Here is a 17447-nt window from a genome sequence, read left to right on the forward strand (position 1 = left end):
ACTCTACAAAGTAACTTTTGTGTTTTGGTATAATAATTGTATTAACAATAATATTATTTATCAAGTTTCTACTATCTGTCAGACTGAAGGTACTTTAGATATACTAATGTAATCCTTATAATAGCCCTATGAGAATAGTATTATATCTCGATTTTACAGCTGAAGAAACTGAGTCTCAAAGAGGTTAGTTAATGTTCGTAGGTCACACTGCCATCAGCTGTGGAGCTAGGATTCAAATCCAATTAGGGTGGCTCCAGACCCAGCTCTCTGACTACACCATAATGCCACCTCTGTAAAGACAATTTTAAATAAGATTCTGGAAACAACAACAACAAAATAATCAAAAATGGTTAATTTGAAAAATGAGGGGAATTCCCTGGTGATCCAGGGGTAGGACTCCAGACATCCACACAGCCAAAAAAAACAAAAGAAAAATGAAGGTGCTTAATTTTCATGATCTGAAAATTTGTTTTTCCTGATTTGTTTAACTTGTGAGAGAATTCAAGAAGAGGGAAAAATCCTTCCCTTGTCACCTTATTTTCCCTTTGTTACTTCCAGGCAATTAATTATTCTTTGATAAAACACATATTTGTGGTTTATGCCATGCACTCTTTAATTTTACTTGTAATTTAAATGGAAATTCATTTTAAATAATAAAAATAAATTTATGGATATTAAGTTTAAATACTATACTTTTAGATAATAAATATTTAAAATAATAAAAATAAAATTTCCAAAGATAAGAATATTCTGATTGTTCCAAGTGGAGAGACTATCACATGGTGCTTGATGAACTGCAAGACATTTAAAAATTCTCTTTACTAAGTGAAGTAAGCCAGAGAAAGACAAACGTGTATCACTTCTATGTGGAATCTTAAAATATGATACAAATGAGCTTATTTACAAAACAGAAATAGACTAATAAACATAGGAAACAAACTTATGGTTACCAAAAGGGAAAGTGGAGGAGGGATATATTAAGAGTTTAGATTAAAATATATACCCTACTATATAAAATAGATAACCAACAAGGACCTACTGTATAGCATGGAGAACTATACTTAATGTGTTGTAATAACCTATAAGGAAGAAAATGTAAAATCAGAATATATATATATGTACACATATATATTTACCACTGAAGAAACTGAGTCTCAAAGAAGTTAATTAATGTGTGCAAGGCCACACTACCATTAGCTGTGGAGCTCGGATTCAAGTCCAGTTAGGGTGGCTCCAGACCCAGCTCTCTTAAAGACTACACCATGATGCTGCATATATATATATATATAAAACTGATATCATGCACATACACATAATACACACATATAGAGAGCTGAATTGTTTTGCTGTAAATGACAAAATGTAAATCATTTTGTTGTGCTTAAACTAGCACAACATTGTAAATCAACCATTTACCAATAAGATATTTTTTAAAAAGAAGGCAAGAAAAGGAAACACACACACACACAATAAATGGGGACTTCCCAGATGGTCCAGTGCTTAAGAATCCACCTGCTAATGCAGGGGACATGGGTTCGATCCCTGGTGTGGGAAGATTCCACATGCTGTTTGGCAACTAAGCCCATGCGCCACAACTACTAAGCCCGCACGCCCTAGAGCTGTGTTCTGCAGCAAGAGAAGCCGCCGCAGCGGGAAGCTGTGCACCGCAACTCGAGACAAGCCTCCGCTCGCCACAACCAGAGAAAGCCCAGGTGCAGCAACAAAGACCCAGCACACCCATAAATAAATAAATTAATTTAATAAAAAGTGGATGAATACATTTTAAAAACCTCTTTAATACTCTATTAATTCTAGAAATTTTAATTATAAAACTGTAAGAATAAAATCATAACATACTCTGAAAATATACAGAAGAATCATTTTTAAATCTTAGAGTGGAAAAAACTATTTAAGCCAGCCTCAAAGGCTGAAATCATTTTTTAAAATGTCCACATATATATATTTAAAAATGTGAAAAAAAACACTGACATATAGCATTTTTTACGTATTTCTAAAATGGGCAAATATTGTTTACAGAAATAGCTAACAAAGTTTCTTAATATACAAATGTGTTATTTGCCTTTCTTTCTAAACTATAAATTGATTGAGAACAGGACCTATGCTATTTGGCACTGGATAACATTGCCAAAACTTCTTAAGTGCATAACTTAATAAATGTCAGAAAAGCAATATAAAATGAATATAGGCAAATATTGAAACATTTTGAGATGTTTCTCTGATTGAAGAGTTTATTTTTACCCAGACTGCAAGCTATTGGCAAATACATTTGTTTTTACATGAGATTGGGTGTATGATTATTCAGTGACAGATGCATAAAACTTTTTTTAAATGATGCAAACAACCTTTAACAGTATTTGAATTATTGTGGATTTGGGCCTTAATGGCACCTCAATTTATAATTTTCTAAGCTAGATTTCTTACAGTTAAATGGCTGCTTTGAAGCCAGTTCATGAATGTCATCTTAGGAAAGTTAGTACTTTTTATGAGTCAAATAATCTAAATGTTTTCTTACATCTCATTATTTTGAGTTTTGGGATGAAGCACTGCTAGCCGGCCCATAAAAACAGTGCTATTCACACTGCTTTGGTGTGAGCCATCTTCTTCTCTGCCATCAGTTGTCCTCTTTTATTGAGTTCTGATCTTAGTCTCTATCCTCACAAATGCAAACTCAACCATTGACCTGATGATAAACTGTGTACAAAACGGCACCACACCAATTTGCCACGTAGCTTTGAGCAAGAGACTGAATCTCTTGCCATGTTATGTACGTTGCCACCCCAAAGAGTACATTTTTAATATACTTATTTCATATCACACTGGAAGTGTTACCCTAGTCATAGGGTCTTAAAGTCAATACAACAACATAGAAAGAGGCTAGCAGGAATTTCTTTAAATTATGTTTTCTACCCTAGAAAATTTATTTCTACTTACCAAAAGGAAATATTTACAATTGGCTCAACTATCTTTATTATCAACCCAAAGGTATAGAAAGTGGCTACACATAGGGCATTTAAGGTGATGGGATTCGCACATAGACTCTGCTCTCTGAGGTTAAACAAGTACATGGGAGCCATGTATGTCCTAACTTGCTGTAGCTTGACCAACCTGGTTTCTTCCCACAAGATTTCTTTAAGGTTCTTCGTAAAAAGGTTTCGTTCTCCAAGTCTGTCATTGCCTTAGGGTGCTCCAGCATCCATTCCATTTTGCAAAATATTAATTAGCCCTTTCATTTTGGACACAGTAACTGCTGTCTACCTATTCTCACAGTGTTAAAAGTTTCAGAGTTCTTGCTTCCTGAGACTGCTGAGTCTAAGACATAAACCTGATTCCCTTTGTTTCAAACCCACATTCATAGGCCAACCTCACACTCTTCTAATACATCCACAGAGAGAGAGAGAGAAAGAGAGAGAGAGAGAGAGAGAGAGAGAGAGTCTATAACAACTGTGATGACAAACAGCAGCATTTGTAATTACCTACTCACCCACGAGTTGGACTGTGAAGAAAGCTGAGCACCGAAGAATTGATGCTTTTGAACTGTGATGTTGGAGAAGACTCTTGAGAGTCCCTTGGATTGCAAGGAGATCCAACCAGTCCATTCTAAAGGAGATCAGTCCTGGGTGTTCATTGGAAGGAATGATGCTAAAGCTGAAACTCCAATACTTTGGCCACCTCATGCGAAGAGTTGACTCATTGGAAAAGACCCTGAAGCTGGGAAGGATTGGGGGCAGGAGGAGAAGGGGACGACAGAGGATGAGATGGCTGGATGGCATCACTGACTTGATGCACATGAGTTTGAGTAAACTCTGGGAGTTGGTGATGGACAGGGAGACCTGGCGTGCTGCGATTCATGGGGTTGCAAAGAGTCAGACGCGACTGAATGACTGAACTGAACTGAACTGAACTGAACTCACCCACCTACTGGGCTTCCCAGGTGGCTCAGGGGATAGGGAGACACAGGAGACTCAGATTCATCCCTGGCTAGGGAAGATCCCCTGGAGGAACCCACCCCAGTATTTGTGCCTGGAGAATCCCATGGACAGAGGAGCCTGGTGGGCTATAGTCCTTAGGGTCGCAAAGAGTTGGATATGACTAAAGTGACTGAGCACACACACACACACTCACAAACACCCTACTGGGGAAGCCATGTAATGAGTCGGTCCAGTACGTTGATTCTACTGAAGGGAGAAACAGTTTTTAGGTATGGTCACAAAGTGAGAGACCAGATGATGAATAGCAAAAAGATGCTTTAAAGAGGATACCAAGTCAAGCCAGAATGGTTTGTCATTATGAAAAATGGGTTCTCAAGCAGAAAGGGCAGCCTGTAAATACTAAAGCTACAAGAAGCACGCTAGTTTCTTTTCCCTCTGTTTCTATTCTTACTCTTTCCAATCAAATCTGCACTATAATCTGAGTTAGTTATTTAAAACACAAATCTAAATAACTAGTTCACCAATTAAAACCTTTTAATAATGTTTTCCTTTTGGCCTTGGAATAAAGTCCAAAATTATTGAAAAGACTTAACAAGAACCTGCATGATTTGACATCCTAAATGGCCTCACCACATTCATTCCATTGCATTCAAGCAAATTTAAATTATGTCACCACTCTGCTAAAAAAAAAAAAAAAAAAGCTATGGTGGTTTCCTGTTACCTGTAGAATTTAAAGTTCAGCTTTACTGTTTTTCAGTTCAGTTCAGTTGCTGTTTTAACCTTAACTCAATTTTTCCCACATTATTTCCTTTTATATACTTTTCCTTGGTAATCCACACTGCCCTTGCCTACTTTGTCTCTTTTTTCCTCACATTCTTTCACCCCTCAAACTCTGCAAGTCTAAATTCTTTCTAGTAGACCTTAAATCCCACCTTATTCTTGTGTCTTCCTCCTGTCAAGAAATAATCTCTTCTCTGTCTGCATTGTTGTAATATTTACCTCTTTGGATTGTAGATAGCTGTGTTCCAGTCTCATCTTCCCTTCTTGCCTGAGCATTCCTTGCCTGAACATGTAAACAAGAAGCAACGTTTGATTCATCAGATGTTTCAAAACATCCAGCAGTGTCAGGAACCTTAGTTGGTTCTCACTTAATAAATATTTGTGCAGTGCATGACTGTCTTCAACAATCAGAAGTCAATCTTGCTGAGAATCTACACAAACCAAACTACTACTGACTTCTTTTGTTTGCTGTTGCCTGAGTAGAGAGTGCCAAACAGTCCTAGAATAAACGAATTAAGTTCCAAAAGATGAAAAAGCACAAAGCAAAGAGAATAAGAGGGAGATGATCACACCATGTGCTGATTGTTTTACCCAGAAGGCTTCTAGGCCTTTAATTAAACAGTTTAACCATGGGAGGCAAAAGATGGAATGTGTTCCTAATTAATGCTTTAAACTCATTATGCTCCCAGGCCAGGAAATAGAATAACTGCATAAGAATTTGAAGATTATTTCTGCAGAGATCATGGTAGGTTTCTTTGATAAATCTCAGTCACTGAGCTTCAAAGAAGTCTGTACTATTAGCTTAGCTGATATCATGAACCAAAATAATTCAGGATTTGAAGATGTAAGCTTGATTTATAAATATTTAGATGAAAAACACCACCACACTCACGTCTCTTTTTTTTCCTTTCTGTCTTACAATTTCATAAAATTAGTGCGTGGTGTTGCTGCCGCATTATTCAGTGATTAGATTCCAAAGATTCTTATAGGGAAAGAATTGTATATGTCAAAGTTAACTTTGAAAATCCTTTAAATTGTACATGAGGTAGAGTAAACATGTTTTGGGTATCATTCCATCTCTCAAGAAGTTCCCTGCAGTAAATCATGTTTCCTAGAGTGGGGATAGGTTACTGTTTCTTTGTGCATCAGAGGAAGTGATTTGTTTACAGCTAGTGGCCTTGTTTTATGAAAGCCACTTTTCCCCTCCTTAACTTACAAAGTTGAATTTACAAATTTAAATGTACCCCAAATGGAATATGATTGCATGTCTCTAACTTAATCCAAATTTATTTGCTCTTAGGGATTTTAGTACATGTCCATAAAAATACAGTTGAATTCTATAATTACAACTGGAAGCAATCTAAGGATTAATCCAAATCATTTTCCCCAGTTAAATGATTAATTCTGTAATTTTTAAAATGACTTTAAATTAAAAAATGATTTAAAGGAAAGTCTTTAATTTTCTGATTATTCTCCAACTTAAGTTACTCAAATGAATTAGAGTGCTTTTGTTCTTTTTGTCCATTCTCCTTATTTCACTCTTGAAAAATTTGTATGGGTGGAGTGTTTGAGCTTCGGCCACACATTCTACAAATCTTATTTTCTTGATGTTATTCTATAACATTCAGAAGATTTTGATGCAGCAGAAAATACTAGGCAATCAAATTAGCCAGTTATATCTCTTATCTTGGATCTTTACAAGGCTAGTTAGTAAACCATTTCTGATTCAGTGCTGAGATTTCTTCTGTTTAATAGATAATAAAAGGTACACTGATAAATATTTTATATTTTTTATGGACTTACTCATCATATTTCATATGGAAATTTTGTTCCCTATACCGTATGTAATATATTTAGAGAAGCTGCAATTCAATAAACAGTATTTTGAGTAGATATATGTGAAAGACACTAGTTTGAGTTCTGCAGGAAACACAAAGATAATCAATTCATTATTTCTGAGCTCAAGTTTTTGCAATCTTTATAATGTTTAGAAGAGCTGTGATAACCATATGTCAGAATAACTCTTAATGGTTCTCACTTCCTGGTATTTCCCACCTTTGTCTAGTCCCTTCTCACACAGAATCAAGGCTGGCCAGTAGAACCCTATGGAAATAATGAGATGTGGCTTTCTCAGCTATTTCAAAAATCACCTCAGCTTCTGTCTTTGTCTTTTGGATCATTCACTCTGGGGTTAGCCAGCTCCCTGTCAAGAACTGTGAAAGAACTCAGATTTTATCCGACTTGCAAACTAACAACTTGACCAGCCAGTTTCATGGATGGCAGTACCAACAGAAGACATGAGACACTGGGTCATACCCAAAGGACAGTTTATTATTGAAAACAGTGGAAGTAATTGAAGTATCTGCATTGTGCCAGTTCCTTGAGCCCCACTTCCATAGGTCATTGCAAGGTGGGCCAAAGTGTTAGCTATCCATGCAATGGGTTACTTTAAAGGAGATAAATCCCAAGTTTAGGGAAACTGCTTTTTTAATAATGGACAATAAACCTCTCCAATCTTTACCTTAAGGAGATGTTACCTTTATTATATGGGAGAAGAAAAATAATCTGCCCTGTGCTCTAGAGGAAGATTATCAATCTGCCAAGGCTGTTTGCTATGCAAATACTTTGGGAAGATAGTTCTAAACATGGCAAGTCATTTCTTCTGCTCACAAGATGTGAGACACCCATAGAAAATTGTCCCCCAATATGGCCTCTATATGGCCTCTCACTATGTCTCTCTATATGTGTGACTCTCACACCACCCTAGCAAGAGACACATGTGGTTTTGATCTGAAGTCTCTTCCAAAAATAAATACAGTATATGTATAACTGAATCATTTTGCTGCACACTTGAAATGAACACAACATTGTAAATCAACTATTATCCCAATATAAAATAAAAATTAAATTAAAAAAACATAATGTAAGAAAAAATAAAGTAACCAATAAAAAAATAGAGTCAAACTTAAAAAACCATGATGAGAAATAAAACTTTCAGTGTTAGTGTCTTCAAGGGTTAAATTACCCTGTTCTGTAGTACTGGAAGTCAACTATTATGAACCAAAGTAAGATGAGGGAAGTTTCCAGGAACACAAGTGTTAAGGCATAGCTGCATATTCACTGGCATACAAGAGAAATATGATGTTTCCATATAGAATACAATTCTTACAGGAACAGTGTTAAAACTTATTTTCATGGGCAAGTGCTTTTCCATCTTTGATAATTATTCTTTCTTTGCAAAATTTTAAACAACTGCAAAGCACTTGGTCAAAAAGATTCAATAAGCTTTCAAGATGCCAGCTTTAATTTGGCAGTGATACTAAGCTGGTTTGTGAAAACTGAACACATTGGACTGATTCAAATGATGAATAATTTGGAGGGCCATGCAAAATAGTTTCTGAACCCTTTCTTAATCACCTGCTGCTACAGTAAACAATTATGAACCTTTCAAAGTCTGCTGAATATGCTCTGCTTTAAATCTTGTAACTTTATTTTAAACAAATAAAATCAAACCATCATAGAATGAATCTATTTTAGAACATAAAAGTTACCTTTGGAATATTTAATTTTTCTTTTTTAAATTTGTGATCCAAATACTTAAAAATGCTTTCCCTTAGTTTGTATGCACACACACATACACAATGACTAAACTGAAAAACAGGTCACTGAAAAAAATATAATAGCAGTTCTCTTTTTTATTTTGCTTTTGCAGGAATATTGTCTTCAGAAAGATATTGCCACCTTCTAACAGAAATTTCGCCAATGCAGGAGACCTAAGAGATGCAAGTTCTATTCCTGGGACAGGAAGATGCCCCAGAGGAGGGCTTGGTAACCCACTCAAGTATTCTTGCCTGGAAAATCCCATGGACAGAGGAGGCTGGTGGGCTACAGTCCATAGAGTCACAAAGAGTCAGACATGACGAGGTGACTTAGCATGCACACACAGCAGAAATTCATCAAAATGATAAAATCATTGGGGAAAATATTTGTTTCTTGGGAACTGAGCTTCTGGTTCTGTTCAAAAGACAGTAAAATATTCCTTTCACTCTACTCTATTTAGAGTGAGCAGTTGTATGATTTTTAGCTCAGGAGAGACACTGCCACTATTTCCAAAGGACAGTTAGTGTGCCATCCATTCTCATATCCTCAGCTCCAACCCAGGTACTTCTCTCTTAATGCCAGAGGCCAGAGACATTGGTAGGAAACGAAGACAAGTAAATCACCCCAGAAACTACATAAAATGCTGTAAATGTAATGAACATAGGGCTAGGAGTCGGGAGTCTTGATCAAGCTTTGCTCATAACTTGCTGGGTAGTCATTTGCTATAATTAAGCGTCTTCATTCATTAAGTAACATAGTTATGCTGAGTGACCTAAGTTCCCATACAACTCAGCCAGTCTCTGATTCTAAAATTCTTGCCTTTCAGATGGCTCTAACCTGATATCAGATTATGAAGTCTGGCCTTACTGAGCAGTATCATTTATAGGGGACTTATTCCCCTCATGATATATTTTCCTTGAAGTTAATGTCCAATTACTTTGAAAGTTAAACACTGTTTGAAATGCACCATTAGTCATTATAATTTAGTGATATGGAGAGTAATGAAAACCCCATGACTTTGGTATTGTTGAAAAGGTCTTGGTTGTGAGTTATTTTACATATCCAATGAGTTGTTTGACATCCTTGTCACCAAAATATAAGCTTGTGCGACTTTGCCTGAAGCTCTTCTTCAGGAAAGTTGATCTCTGTCACTGAACATATGTTCTTTCCCTCGATACCTGCTTTGATTAATTGATTCCACCACAAGTCATGATGGAGTTGCCATGGCAAATGGTGTCTGTTTTGTATTCAGAGGATAATTTCTTCAAATGAAATAAGTTGTGTCGGATGGTTTTATGCTTCCAAGGCAGAGAGCAAGGAACAAGACAGCCATGAGTCTCGCTTCCAGCTTTTTATTGGGACCGAACACATTTGGTCAGTGGATAACCTCACAGCACAAGAGATCAATAAACAGTTCTAAGTTCCCTAGAATAAAATGGGGTCTTGATTTCAAATAGCTTAAGTCCATGCAGCATATTTGGGGGGTACTATTGTGAGTGAAAAAAAGTGTTTTGATATTGAAAAAAGGTTTATGTGTTTTCTTAAAAAGACATGCTTTCATTTGAAAATACCAGATTAGCAATCTTCTCCCAAGACCAGAACTCTACAGATACTTTTATTGGTTTTCTGGCTTTTTAACTAATTTTTTAAAATGTTTTCCCCAAAGAAAACAAAAGTTAGGAAGCTTTTTGAAGTGGAATATTTGAACAGTTGTTCACCCATACTACTTTTATGGTTCTCTCCTTTTTTATTCTTAACCTACAGAAAAAAAAATTTACTTAAAAAAATTTTAAAAACCCTCCCAAGTAAGCAAGATTGACTTAGAAACCTAAGACATCTGAACAGGAGCCAGATGTGTAGGTAAAATTCATCTTAAACCATTTGATTCACACGTGTCCTTTCTCTGACAAGACAAGACAAGGCAAACAGCATCCAACAGCATTCCTCCGTTTTTCCTTTTGTTGTTTGCCAGTTAATTTTTATTCATGGGAAATGCCAATTTTCCACATGCTATTCAGTGTGGTGTATTTGTTTGAAAAGAAGCAAAGCAAAAGAACTAAAGATGCTTAGGACTTAACTCATTCCTTCCTTCTTTGCCCTCCTCCTCCCCAACAAGCCCTCTTTCTTCCCAACTGAGTGAGAAACAAAAGCAAACTCATTCAGCTTCAGAACTTGAATCCCTGCCAGGTGAAATATTTGAGTGAGGCTTATCCTGTACCGGGTCACACTGTATAGGTGGGCCTCGTTAAGTGGTTTTTGTTGGCTACTCTGTTTATTATGACTTCGGAGTCACACCCTTGGTGCCAAAGTACAGCTCTGCAAAGTGTGTGTGTGGGTGGGGAATGTGTGTGCTTTGTTTCAGAATGTAGAGCTAAAGAAAATCTGTAGTTTTAGGAATTTGGGAAATGTATTATTGCCGAATACATTTAATCTAAAATGAACCCTTACTCACATTGGGTCTTTACCTTGTATACCTAAGAGTCAGTAGCATTTGCACTCCCTTCATTTTTTCCTAAGAGATAAGCTGGGGATGGGGGGCAGTGTGCAGGGGAGCTTGACCCCTTGACTCAGTACAGGTTACAAAGTCAAGATAACAAGCAAGAGTACAAAACAAAACTTTCGTCTTGAATTCTTTTGCCTGAGCCACCAGACAAGTTTCTGCCTGGGGAAACATGGCAAGGTAATGTGAATACTGCGATCCAAAAATTCTTACAGGAGGTACAACATCTCTCTAGAGTGACTTAATATACCAGGAAGGATTCCTTTACCCAGTCTTGGCACAGAGTAGGAGCAGTGATCAGAACACATTAAACCAATACAATTCAGCACATTTGCTAATGAAAAGAGCCTAAATAAAACTGTGGAATCCAAACCATTTTGTAGGTTTTAGATGATTTTAGCACATGAAATCCAAACATATTGGGATGTAAACATGCTCATTAGATTTCTAGCAGTTATGTTAATAGGGAAGACCAATGCTTTGTTATCGAGATCATATACTCTGCAGCATTTTAGAACTGGAATATGTGACTTCAGAATTACCTGGTTCAACTCCTTCATTTTACTGATGAAGAAACTGAGGCACAACCAGCTTAAAAGTGATTTACTAAATATCAGTCACATGGCTAGCTAATGATAAGAGTGGGTTTTATGTGGTTCTCCTGACAGTCAACTCAACTCGTCAAATTTTGGGGTCTCCCTTTTAGATGAAAATAACTTTTCTTAACAATGTAAGAAGTGAGAAAATTGCACCAAATTAGGTTGGTGTGAAAGTGATTGCCATTTTGCATTGCTGAACTTTGCTGTTTGATATAGGAATACATTCTTAAACAAATGTGGTCATGTTATATATCATTTTATGGGTGTTTCTCACTTTGTTTTTTGCTAATGACTTATCACTTGCTGCATATTTTATATTTATTTTAGACTAGAGAAATGATGTTGGACAAAAAGCAAATTTGAGCAATTTTTTTTATTCGAGTTCAAAATGGGTCATAAAGCAGCACAGACAACCTGCAACATCAAGAATGCATTTGGCCCAGGAACTGCTAATGAACATATAGTGCATTGGTGGGTCAAGAAGTTTTGCAAAGGAGACGAGAGTCTTGAAGATGAGGAATGCAGTGGCTGGCCATTGGAAGTTGACAAAGACCAACTTAGAACCGTCATTGAAGCTGATCCTCTAACAACTACCAGAGATGTTGTCAAAGAACTCAATGTCGACCATTCTGTGGTCATTCAGCATTTGAAGCAAATTGGAAAGGTGAAAAAGCTCAGTAAGTGGGTGTCTCATGAGCTGACCAAAAAAAAAAAAAAAGACCCCACATCTTTATGAAGTATCCTCTTCTCTTATTCTATGCAACAACAATGAACCATATCTAGATTGGATTGTGACATGCGATGAAAAGTGGATTTCATACAACAGCCAGTGATGACCACCTCAGTGGTTGGACCAAGAAAAAGCTCCAAAGCACTTCCTAAAGCCAAAAATTTTCACAGTCACTGTTTGGTAGTCTGCTGCCCATCGGATCCACTACAGCTTTCTGAATCCTGGTGAAACCATTACATCTGAGAATCACTGGAAACTGCAAGGTCTGCAGCCATCATTGGTCAACAGAAGGGCCCAATTCTTCTCCGGGACAATGCAAGTCATACAACCAACACTTCAAAAGTTGAATGCACTGGGGTACAAAGTTTTGCCTCATCTGTCGTTTTCATCTGACCTCTTGCCAACAGACTACCACTTCTTCAAGCATCTTGACAATTTCTTACAGGAAACATTCCTCCACAACCAGCAGGCAGAAAATGCTCTCCAAGTGTTTGTTGAACCCTGAAGCACAGATTTTTATTCTATAGGAGTAAACAAACTTATCTCTTATAGGCAAAAATGTGTTGATTGTAATGGTTCCTATATTGATTAATAAAGATGTGTTTTCAGTTCAGTTCAGTCACTCAATCCTGTCTGACTCTTTGCGACCCCATGAATCGCAGCACGCCAGGCCTCCCTGTCCATCACCATCTCCCGGAGTTCACTCAGACTCACATCCATCGAGTCAGTGATGCCATCCAGCCATCTCATCCTCTGTCGTCCCCTTCTCCTCCTGCCCCCAATCCCTCCCAGCATCAGAGTCTTTTCCAATGAGTCAACTCTTCACATGAGGTGGCCAAAATATTGGAGTTTCAGCTTTAGCATCAGTCCTTCCAAAAAAATCCCAGGGCTGATCTCCTTTAGAATGGACTGGTTGGATCTCCTTGCAATCCAAGGGACTCTCAAGAGTCTTCTCCAACACCACAGTTCAAAAGCATCAATTCTTCGGCGCTCAGCTTTCTTCACAGTCCAGCTCTCACATCCATACATGACCACAGGAAAAACCATAGTCTTGACTAGACGAACCTTTGTTGGCAAAGTAATGTCTCTGCTTTTGAATATGCTGTCTAGGTTGGTCATAACTTTTCTTCCAAGGAGTAAGCGTCTTTTGATTTCATGGCTGCAGTCACCATCTACAGTGATTCTGAAGCCCCCAAAATAGCACATTTTAATGATTTAAAATTCATGGTCCAAAATTGCAATTATGTTTGCAACGAACTAATACATAAGTCACAATCCTTACCTTTAAAAACAGAATAATGAAGGAGTTAGACAAGTATAAATAAAGCTATCTGTAATGCAAAATAAATGAAGCATAAACTTCAATAGGGTTCAAAGGATGAGGAGGAGAAATTATCAAGAGTTTCTTGCTATTCTATACTGTAATCATTCTTCCCTCACAATTACAATAGGACAATGACCTTAAAAGGATCTCAGAAAATCCATTGAGCTCATCAGTTAGCTATCCAAATAAAGGGTGACCAATTTACATCTTAGGATGTACAACTCTTCTGATTATGGATATACTCCTTGAAGCAAGAGGGATAAAACTGATATTACAATAAAAGAGCACTCTATTTTAAAGTGTTCTGTTGAAAATCTGAAATGAGAACAATATGAATAAATATCACCACTTTCAAAGCACCAAATAATTTTTTTTCTCTTAGCAATAAAAATACTCCATGATACATTTCTTTGAAAATTTTACACTCTGTTATTATTTATTACATTGGCTACATTTGGACAAAGTCTAATGACTTATGACCTTAATAATATCTTACATACTCTAACATAATATAATTCATTAGACTTTTATAGGGTCATTTTTGCGAAGTATTATGACCAGTTTATATCTACCTGATTTTGTTACCCCTGTAAATTCAGAATTTTCTGCAGGTTTCATAAGCAAAGTCCAAACTCTGTAATGGAAGACATCAACAGAGATGGTGAATGGAAGCCATCTTTATACAAAAGTATTCTTTCCTAAGAAGAACATCATTAGATAATCCAATTTAATTTAAACAAAAAATAACCCAATGTGATCACATGGACCACAGCCTTGTCTAACTCAATGAAACTATGAGTCATGCTGTATCAGTTCAGTTCAGTCGCCCAGTCATGTCCGACTCTTTGCAATCCCATGAATTGCAGCATGCCAGGCCTCCCTGTCCATCACCAATTACCGGAGTTCACCCAAACTCATGTGCATTGAGTTGGTGATGCCATCCAGCCATCTCGTCCTCTGTTGTCCCCTTCTCCTCCTGCCCCCAATCCCTCCCAGCATCAGAGTCTTTTCCAATGAGTCTACTCTTCACATGAGGTGGCCAAAGTATTGGAGTTTCAGCCTCAGCATCAGTTTTTCCAGTGAACACCCAGGACTGGTCTCCTTTAGGATGGACTGATTGGATCTCCTTGGCAGTCCAAGGGACTCTCAAGAGTCTTCTCCAACACCACAATTCAAAAGCATCAATTCTTTGGCACTCAGCTTTCTTCACAGTCCAACTCTCAAATCCATACATGACCACTGGAAAAACCATAGCCTTGACTAGATGGACCTTTGTTGGCAAAGTAATGTCTCTGCTTTTGAATATGCTATCTAGTTAGGTCATAACTGTCCTTCCAGGGAGTAAGCGTCTTTTAATTTCATGGTTGCAGTCACCATCTGCAGTGATTTTGGAGCCCCAAAAAATAAAGTCTGACACTGTTTCCACTGTTGCCCCACCTATTTCCCATGAAGTGATGGGACCAGATGCCATGATCTTTGTTTTCTGAATGCTGAGCTTTAAGCCAACTTTTTTTACTCTCCTCTTTCACTTTTATCAAGAGGCTTTTGAGTTCCTCTTCACTTTCTGCCATAAAGGTGGTGTCATCTGCATATCTGAGGTTAGTGATATTTCTCCCGGCAATCTTATGTCATGCTGTATAGTGCCACCCAAGATGGACAGGTCCTGGTGGAGAGTTCTGGCAAAATGTGGGCCACTGGAGAAGGGAATGGCAAACCACTTAGTATTCTTGCCTTGAGAACCCCATGAACAGTATGAAAAGAACAGTGAAAGATGAACTCTTCAAGTCAGTAGGTGCCCAATATGCTACTGAAGATGAGTGGAGAAATAAATCCAGAAAGAATGGAGAAATAGAGTCAAAGCAAAAACAACACCCAGTTGTGGATATGACTGGTGATGGAAGTAAAGTCCAATGGTGTAAAGAGCAATATTACATAAGAACCTGGAATGTTAGGTCCATGAATCAAGGCAAATTAGAAGTGGTCAAACAAGAGATGGCAAGAGTGAACATTGACATTTTAGGAATCAGTGAACTAAAATGGACTGGAATGGGTGAATTGAACTCAGATGACCATTCTATCTTCTACTGTGGGAAAGAATCCCTTAGAAGAAATGGAGTAGCCATCATAGTCAATAAAAGAGTCCAAACTGCAGTACTTGGATGCAGTCTCAAAAACGACAGAATGATCTGTTTGTTTCCAAGGCAAACCATTCAGTATCACAGTAATCCAAGTCCATGCCCCAACCAGTAATGCTGAAGAAGCTGAAGTTGAACAGTTCAATGAAGACCTACATGGACTTCTCTGGTGGCTTAGACGATAAAGTGTCTGTCTGCCTAGAGTGCAGGAGACCTGGGTCTGATCCCTGGGTCAGGAAGATCCTCTGGGGAAGGAAATGGCAACCCACTCCAGTATTCCTGCCTGGAAAATCCCATGGACAGAGGAGCATAGTAGGCTACAGTCCATGGGGTCTCAAAGAGTCAGACACGACTGAGCGACTTCACTTCTACTTCATGAAGACCCTCAAGACCTTCTAGAACTAATATCCAAAAAATATGTCCTTTTCATTATTGGGGACTGAAATGCAAAAGTAGGAAGTGAAGAAATACCTGTAGCAACAGGTATATTTGGCCTTGGAGTACAGAATGAAGCAGGGCAAAGGCTAATAGAGTTTTGCCAAGAGAATGCACTGGTCATAGCAAACATCCTCTTCCAGTAACTCAAAGGAAGACTCTACGTATGGACATCACCAGATGGTCAATACCAAAATCAGATTGATTATGTTCTTTGCAGCCAAAGATGGAGAAGCTGTATACAGTCAGCAAGAACAAGACTGGGAGCTGACTGTGGCTCAGATCATGAACTCCTTATTGCCAAATTCAGACTTAAATTGAAGAAAGTAGGGAAAACCATTAGACCATTCAGGTATGACCTAAATCAAATCTCTTATGATTATATAGTGGAAGTGAGAAATAGATTCAAGGGATGAGATCTGATAGATAGAGTGCCTGAAGAACTATGGATGGAGGTTAATGACATTTTACAGGAGGCAGTGATCAAGACCATCCCCAAGAAAAAGAAATTCAAAAAAGCAAAATGGCTGTCTGAGGAGGCCTTACAAATAGCTGTGAAAAGAAGAGAAGCCAAAAGCAAGGGAGAAAAGGAAAGATATAAGCATCTGAATACAGAGTTCCAAAGAATAGCAAGGAGGGATAAGAAAGCCTTCCTCAGTAATCAGTGCAAAGAAAAAGAGTAAAACAATAGAATGAGAAAGACTAGAGATCTCTTCAAGAAAATCAGAGATACCAAGGGACCATTTCATGCAAAGTTGGCTCAATAAAGGACAGAAATGGTATGGATCTAACAGAAGCAGAAGATATTAGAAGAGGTGGCAAGAATACACAGAAGAACTATGCACAAATGACCTTCACAACTCAGATAATCACGATGGTATGATCATCCACCTAGAGCCAGACATCCTGGAATGTGAAGCCAAGTGGGCCTTAGAAAGCATCACTACAAACAAAGCTAGTAGAGGTTATGGAATTCCAGTTGAGCTATTTCAAATCCTAAAAATGATGCAGTGAAAGTGCTGCTCTCAATATGCAGGCAAGTTTGGAAAACTCAGCAGTGGCCACAGGACTGGAAAAGGTCAGTTTTCATTCCAACCCCAAAGAAAGGCAATGTCAAAGAACGCTCAAACTACTGCACAATTACACTCATCTCACATGCTAGTAAAGTGATGCTCAAAATTCTCCAAGCCAGGCTTCAGCAGTACAGAAACCATGAACTTCCAGTTATTCAAGCTGGACTTAGAAAAGGCAGAGGAACAAAAATCAACTTGCCAACATCCATTGGATCATTGAAAAAGCACAAGAGTTCCAGAAAAACATCTACTTCTGCCTTATTGACTACATCAAAGCCTTTGACTATGTGAATCACAACAAATTGTGGAAAATTCTTAAAG

At 37.8% G+C, this 17447-nt stretch overlaps 1 pseudogene; it reads left to right on the plus strand.

Moving 5' to 3' along the window:
- The first annotated feature begins 11765 nt into the window (after positions 1-11765).
- Positions 11766-13022, plus strand: LOC139184894 (histone-lysine N-methyltransferase SETMAR-like; annotated as a pseudogene).
- The last annotated feature ends 4425 nt before the right edge of the window (positions 13023-17447 follow it).

The sequence above is a fragment of the Bos indicus genome, chromosome 9 (genome assembly GCF_029378745.1).
Source record: "Bos indicus isolate NIAB-ARS_2022 breed Sahiwal x Tharparkar chromosome 9, NIAB-ARS_B.indTharparkar_mat_pri_1.0, whole genome shotgun sequence".
In the NCBI taxonomy this organism is placed as follows: domain Eukaryota; kingdom Metazoa; phylum Chordata; class Mammalia; order Artiodactyla; family Bovidae; genus Bos; species Bos indicus.